Raw genomic sequence first — 7,676 nt, forward strand, 5'->3', positions numbered from 1 at the left:
CAGCTTGGTGACAAAAAGCTTTGTATTTTTATATGGCACATCTTTTGGTCCATGTAAAAACATATTTTTTGAATGTTAACTGTTTTCTGACACTTTAGAGTTACTGTTGCTCTTCCCATTTCCATTAGGTCAATATACAGTTCATCGCAATCCTGTTCAAGTTTAATTTTTTTCTTTTCCTTTTTTTTTTTTTTTTTTTTGAGATGAAGGTTTGCTCTTGTCTCCCAGGCTGGAGTGCAATGGCACGATCGGTCTCACTGTAACCTCCACCTCCTGGGTTCAAGCAATTCTCCTGCCTTAGCCTCCCCAGTAGCTAGGATTACAGGCATGTGTCACCATGCCCGGCTAATTTTTGTATTTTTAGTAGAGATGGGGTTTCATCATGTTGGCCAGGCTGGTCTCAAACTCCTGACCGCAGGTGATTTGCCTGCCTTGGCCTCCCAAAGTGCTGGGATTACAGGTGTGAGCCACTGCACCCGGCTTAACATTTCATTACAGGAAGTAATCTGGGGTACAGTGAGTAACATGTGGCTTGCCTCTGTGAGGTACTGGGTCAAACTGCAAAAAAGTGTTTTAGAGTATTATGAAGTTCCACGATTTCAGCATGTTTACCACAATAAAAACAATAGTTTGGAGTACTGAAGATGTCAGCAACTACATTCCAGTCACGACACCAGTTATATCCCACCATCACCAGCTGGTGAGCTCCAGACACTAACCTGAGGCCATTGGCATGATTAAATGTCTCAGAAATATCTTGTCTAAAGGTGTAACCAGCTCCTCAAAGAGATACACCCCAACCACCACAGTCATCTGGATCTGAGTATAGCAAGTCACCCATTGGACCCTCATGGGGACTTTTCTGTAGGTGATTTGGTGTTCTGATGTGATGCAGTGTGTCTACAGATGGCAACAGGCCACCATGGAGACAGAAGAGCTGCCCATCCATCAAGGCAGTGAGAGGAAGATGGTCCAAAAGATCTGTAAAGGCCGGCACCGTGGCTCACACCTGTAATCCCAGCACTTCGGGAGACCAAGGCAGGTGCATCACTTGAGCCCAGGATTTTGAGACCAGCCTAAGCACATGGTGAAACATTCTTCTCTACAAAAAATTAGCTAGGCATGGTGGTGTGCATCTATAGTCCCAGCTACCTGGGAGGTTGAAGTAAGAGGATCACTTGGGCCAGGGAGGTTGAAGCTGCAATGAGCCATGTTTGTGCCACTGCACCTCAATCTGGGCAGCCCTGTCTTTGAAAAAAAAATCTGTAAAATATTTCTAAACATTTGCATTTCCATATTCTCTTAAACACTCATCATAGGAACCATAAACTTGTATGATCTGCCTGCTCTTATGATTCCTTGGAAGAATGGTGATGCATTCATGATAAGAAACCTTAAGAGCTGGGAGCAGCATAACTATTTCAATTGAATAATATCCTCTGTGAATATAATCTTCTGCAAACAAGTAATTTGTATCTGATAATTTTCTATTAATTTTTTTCAGTCAGGGTCTTGCTATATTGCCCAGGCTGGTCTCAAACTCTGGGGCTCAAGCAGTCCACTTACCTCTGAAAGTGCTAGGATTAAAGTGAGCCTCCACCTCTCGGGTTCAAGTGATTCTCCTGCCTCAGCCTCCTGAGTAGCTCGGATTACAGGCACCCGCCACCATGCCCAGCTGCTTTTTGTATTTTTAATAGAAACAGGGTTTCAGCATTTTGGCCAGCCTCGTCTCGAACTCCTGACTTCAAATGATCCGCCCGCATCAGCTTCCCAAAGTGCTAGGATTATAGGCTTAAGCCACTGCACCTGGCCATCTGGTAATTTTCTAAACAGTTCCATGAGATCATGAAATTGCCCATGCTTATCTCCAGAGACAGACTGGTCACCAAACACATTAGATTCTTTTGTCAGGATTTCTTTAGCCTCCTTGCAGAGGCTCTTGACATGGGACTTGGAGAGCTGTTTTCACTGGTTCAGCTGTTTAATCCACTGGTCCAGCTCCTTGGAGAATACCTCATCCATGATGCCACCTCCCCGAGCTGGCTACTGCACACGGGCCACATGCATAGGCCACTGCCGGTTCCCACGGTACTTCCGTGGCCACTGGCAGTTGCTGGTGCTGCTGCTGGCCCACAGACTCTCCACTGTGCTCAGCCAACAATGGCTGTGTCTCTTCCTCTGCTCACTCTGGCTCTGGAACTTGGTTCTCTGTCATGAGTATTTCGAAATACTTGATACAACAAAGCTCAATTGAGTTCAAAGTCCCTTTACATCATTTCAAGCAATTTCATTCATTCACGCCAGAAAAGGAAGTACTATTAGAGTCTTTCATTAAAATTTCAATTTCATTTTAAAATTTTGCTCAGGAATTTTGTGTAGCTGTTTCAAACACAAAATCGAAAAACTGATGTGCACGGAAGGAAGCTCAAATCTCTAAATAAAACTTTTTAAAAGATTTTATTTGGAAGTATTTACAAATTCAACATTCAATATCTTTGCTATTTGTTTTTTAGGGGGATCCCAGGCCCATGAAATTAGATGATTATAATCCTTGGTTTATAGCACATTCTTCTGTTTTGTTTTGTTTTTGAGACGGAGTCTTGCTATGTCACTCAGGCTGCAGTGCAGTAGCATGATCTCAGCTCACTGCAACCTCCGTCTCCTGGGTTCAAGTGATTCTCTTGCCTCAGCCTTCCAAGTAGCTGGGATTACAGGTGTGCACCACTACGCCTGGCTTTTATATATATATAATTATAATAATTATTATTTTTTTAGCAGAGATTGGGTTTTACCACATTGGCCAGGCTGGTCTCAAACTCCTGACCTCAAGTGATCCACCTAACTCGGCCTCCCAAAGTGCTGGGATTACAGGTGTGAGCCACCATGCCCGGCCAATGGCACATTCTTAACATGTCCAGGCCCAGCATAGTGGCTCATGCCTATAAGCCTAGCACTTTAGAAGGCTGAGGGAGGAGGATGGCTTGAGTCCAGGAGTTCAAGACCAGCCTGGACAACATTTTGTAGTGATCCTGTCTCTACAAAAAATAAAAACAAATTAGCTGAATATGTTGGCATGAGCCTATATTCCTAGCTACTTGTGAGGCTGTTGGAAGGATTGCTTGAACCCAGAAATTTGAGGCTGAAGTGAGCTGTGATTGTGCCAATGCACTCCAGCCTGGGTGACGAAGTGAGACCCTGTCTCTAAAAAGAAAAGAAAAGAAAAGAAAAGAAAGAGGACCGGCCTGATGGTGGCTCATGCCTGTAATTCCAGCACTTTGGAACACCAAGGTGGAAGAATTGCTTGAGGAGTTTGAGACCAGCCTGGGCAACATAGGGAGATCCTCACCTCTTCAAAAAATAGAAAAAATTAGCTGGACGCTGTGGCAGATACGTGGGAGGCTGAGGTAGGAGGATAGATTGAGCCTGGGAGGTTAAGGCTGCAGTGAGCCATGATTGTGCCACTGCTCTCCAGCCTGGGCAACAGAGCAAGAGCATTTCTCAAAAACAAACAAATAATAACGTAACATCTCAACCCAAATCAAAGCTAGTACTTTGCCTTTGTAGGTACAAGTAACCATACATTCATCCCCACCACAGCATGGATCCTGGACATTTTCCTTTCTGGGCCTCTTCCTAAACACACACATACACGTGCACAAAAATATATATGTATGGTATACATTGTTAATAAAAAATATGTTGTTATACAGTAAAACATTTTCTTTGACCTAAAAGTTTATTCGTTTCTTCTGATTAAAAAATAATAAAAACAGCCAGGTGTGGTGGCTCAAACCACAATCCCAGCACTTTGGGAGGCTGGGACAGGCAGATCACAAGCTTAGGAGTTTGACACCAGCTTGGGCAACATAGCAAGACCCCCGTCTTTACAAAAATTACAAAAATTAAAAATTAGCCAGGCATAGTGGCACATGCCTGTAGTTTCAGCTACTGGGGAGGCTGAGGACAAGAATCGCTTGAATCCAGGAGGCGGAGTTTGCAGTGAGCTGAGATAGCACCATTGCACTCCAGCCTGGGCGACAGAGTGAGACTGTCTCAAAAAACAAAAACAAGACAAAACAAAAACACATTTCATGGACCCCTAAAAGTATTGTGGGCAATAGGCATGGTGCGTATGGTGCTTCCTGGATGAGTCGGCCTTCCTTCCCTGACACCAGGTCCCATCAGCCTGGGTCCTGTCCACTCACCATTCTTGTTTTCCTTGCTCTAACTTCTGCAATGACATGTATTCCTTAAGAGTACATTTTTGGATATAGCACAACTTATATGTTTCAAATTGACAAAAAATTAGTATCATTTACAGTATCTTAAGATAAATTTCCTTTGAATGAGCTTTCTTTCCTGTACTTTGAGGTCTACAAGATGTATCTAGAAAATTTACTACCGTGGAAAATGAAGTCTCTTAAAGTGAACTCCAAGGGGAAGGGGAAGGGCCTGTGGTTTTTCTTTTGGATGAATTGCTGTAATGCTGTCTTTCAGCCGGCTGAGGGAGTTTCATGTTTTTCGCTAGACATCATCAGGCGCTGAATCTCTTGCAGGACATCTTTGATGTTATACTGATTCCGCCATGTTGCCAGCACTAATATGGTTCTTGGTCTACCACTCCATTAGAACTACTAACTCCATTCTTGTTAATTTTTGTTACAAATCTTACAAAGGGGAGTGCTGGGGGGTATTTAGGTCCACATTCTAATTTTATAGCTGCATATTCTGTTTCACAAATTGGCTGCCATCTTGTGTTGCTGTCACTCGAAGGCTCAAAAGAGTACTTCTAATGTTAGTCATTTTTTTTTTTTTGAGAGATGGAGTCTTGCTCTGTCACCACACTAGAGTGCAGTGGCTGGATCTCGGCTCACTGCAACCTCCGCCTCCCAGGTTCAAGCAATTCTCTTGTCTCAGCCTCCTGAGTAGCGGGGACTACAGGCGCGCACCACCACGTCCAGCTAATTTCTGTATTTTTAGTAGAGGCAGTATTTCACCACGTTGGCCAGGATGATCTCAATCTCTTGATCTCATGATCTGCCCACCTCAGCCTCCCAAAGTGCTGGAATTGCAGGCATGAGCCACTGTGCCCAAACATGTGAGACACTTTAACATCACAAAATGATATAATCTTTTCTTTTTTCCCCTGAGACGGAGTCTTGCTCTGTCACCCAGACTGGAGTGCAGTGGGACGATCTTGGCTCACTGCAACCTCCACCTCCTGGGTTCAAGCGATTCTCCTGCCTCAGCCTCCCAAGTAGCTGGGATTACAGGTGTGCACCACCATGTCCGGCTAATTTTTGTATTTTTGGTAGAAACAACATTTCACTATGTTGGCCAGGCTGGTCTGGAGCTCCTGACCTTGTAATCCACCCACCCCAGCCTCCCAAAGTGCTGGGATTATAGGCATAAGACACCATGCCCAGCCTGTAATCTTTTGAGATCTACTTTTCTCACTTACTATTAGATTGGCAAGATTAATTCATATCTGAGGCATGTCCCTGCCATTCATTGATCTTGATTGCTCTCTATTGTGTACCATACACGAGCGTATCAAGGCCTATTCATCACTCTCCTATCGCATTTGGCATAGGGTGTGCTTTCATCCTTTGCTACAGAGAAAAACAACCCCAATACTTCAATGGCTTATTGTACCAAATATTTATTTCTAGTTCTCATTCTGTGAGGCCAAAAGTCAGCTGCAGGTCTGCTAGGGAAGGGTCTTTCTCCAACAAAGAGGCCTAACAAGGTGAAGAGGGAATTAATAATTATGAACCAATGCAACTGATTCCAGAGGGTTTCCAGTTTTACTGCGTGGACAGCGCAGCTAGAGTTAAAACTACTGGGTCATAAGCTATAAGAATGTTTGGCTTCAGAAGATTATGCCACATTCTTCCATCATGGTATCATCAATTTAAATTTCCACCAGCAACGTGCAAGACATCCTGGGCTTTATATCCTTTCCAACACTCAGGGTTATCAAACTTGAAACTGTTGCAAATTGAAGGGATGAAAAATGGTGTTTCACTGAGCCGAGATTTGCATTTTCCTGATTACTAACAACTTTGACCTCTCTTTAAACTTACTGGCTATTGTGTTTCTTCTTCTCTGAAACATCTGCTCATAGCTTTGGTGTCCACCTGAATTGCAGAAGTTCTGTTTTGTTTTGTTTCATTTTTAAGGGGCTTGCTTTGATCGCTAGACTACAATGAAGTAGTGCAATCATGGCTCACTGCAGTCTTGACCTCCCTGGACTCACTTGATCCTCCCACCTCAGCTTCCCAAATAGTTGGGACCACAGGCATGCCACCTATATTTTCTACTAAGAGTTTTAAAGTTTAATTTTTGAAATTTGGTCCTTAAACCACCTAGTGTGGATCTTCGTCTATGTTGTAATGTTTCCAGCTCTGTTTATTGGCCCATCCTTCCTCTGTTCACTGTGATATGCCACCCCTGACACATAACAGTACTATATATATGTGAATCTGATTTTGGTCTCTCTATTCTTCTCAGGGGTCAATGTGTCTGTCCCTATGTAGATACCATACTGTCTTAATGGCTGTAGCTCATAGTGGGTCCTGATTCCTGGCGGGGATGAGGAATGCTGACCCACCCCACCCCCACCATTCTGCACAGTAACAGGGAGAGGCACCCTGTGCTGGCTCTGCTCCTTCCATATGAGTGGCCTTCAACATACTGTCTATTTCCCTTTTGAGTCTTGGTATTCTTGTATGTAAACCAGGGCATAATGATTCTACCTCATAAGAGTGTGCTGAGGATCCAATAAGACGGCACATAAATAAAGCTTCTGGCACAGTGCCTGCTTGTTGGGCCTGAATGTTTGTGAAATGGGGCCCAGAAGACGTTCAATGCCGTGCTCAAGGTCACAGGACTAGACAGATCCCGTGCTGCCTTCTCACTGCGAAGCTTCAAAGACCATTTCTAGATAGGTTAGCCTTCTCAGAGTCTTTCTTCTATTTTCTTCCCTTCTCTTCCCTTCCAGAAAAAGGAAAGAAAAGAAAGAAGGAAGGAAGGAAGGAAAAGAAAGAAAGAAAGAGAGAGAGAGAGAAAGAGAGAAAGAAAGAAAGAAAAAGAAAGAAAGAAAGAAAAGAAAGAAAGAAAAAAGAAAGATCTAATTCCAAAAGCTCACAGCATACCATAGTTCCCAATGACTGCATCTTTTTTGGCTTTTTCTTATCTTATGGCAACAGAATGAACTGGATCAGGGTTTCTCTAACAATGTTGGACAGGAAGTCAGGTTTATTTAAAATTGAACTTCTTTTGGCTCTGTTACCACTGGCCTTGGCTGAGCCATGGCTCGAGGGCATCCGAAAGCAATGAGATCTGGGCATAGTTTCCAGGAGGGAGTCTCTGGGAGCAACACTGAAGTGCCCCTGAACTTGTCGTCATGGAAATTGCAGTGGCCTTGAGGGCTAATTGCTGAAGTCAGCATGTAAAGCTGGGTCCACGTCGATGTTGTTCCCTCTGTCTCTCCTGATCCCACACAGCCGAGACACAGAGCAGATGCTTAGTAAATATCTGTGGAATAAACAAAGGAAAGTGGACAGAAAGATTTATAGTCACCTTGAGGAGACAGTTTGACCTCATTGCAGAGGCATTAACGGAGCCAGAGGAAGTGTGTGCAGCTTCTCAGGAGATTTGTTGCTATGATAGTG

The 7,676-nt window shown here is 43.8% G+C and overlaps 1 pseudogene; it reads right to left on the minus strand.

The window, feature by feature from the left end:
- Positions 1-492: 492 nt before the first annotated feature.
- LOC116529625 lies at positions 493-2,022 on the minus strand (annotated as a pseudogene).
- Positions 2,023-7,676: the final 5,654 nt, after the last annotated feature.

The sequence above is a fragment of the Sapajus apella genome, unplaced genomic scaffold (genome assembly GCF_009761245.1).
Source record: "Sapajus apella isolate SASKATOON/1434 unplaced genomic scaffold, GSC_monkey_1.0 scaffold62, whole genome shotgun sequence".
NCBI lineage: Eukaryota > Metazoa > Chordata > Mammalia > Primates > Cebidae > Sapajus > Sapajus apella.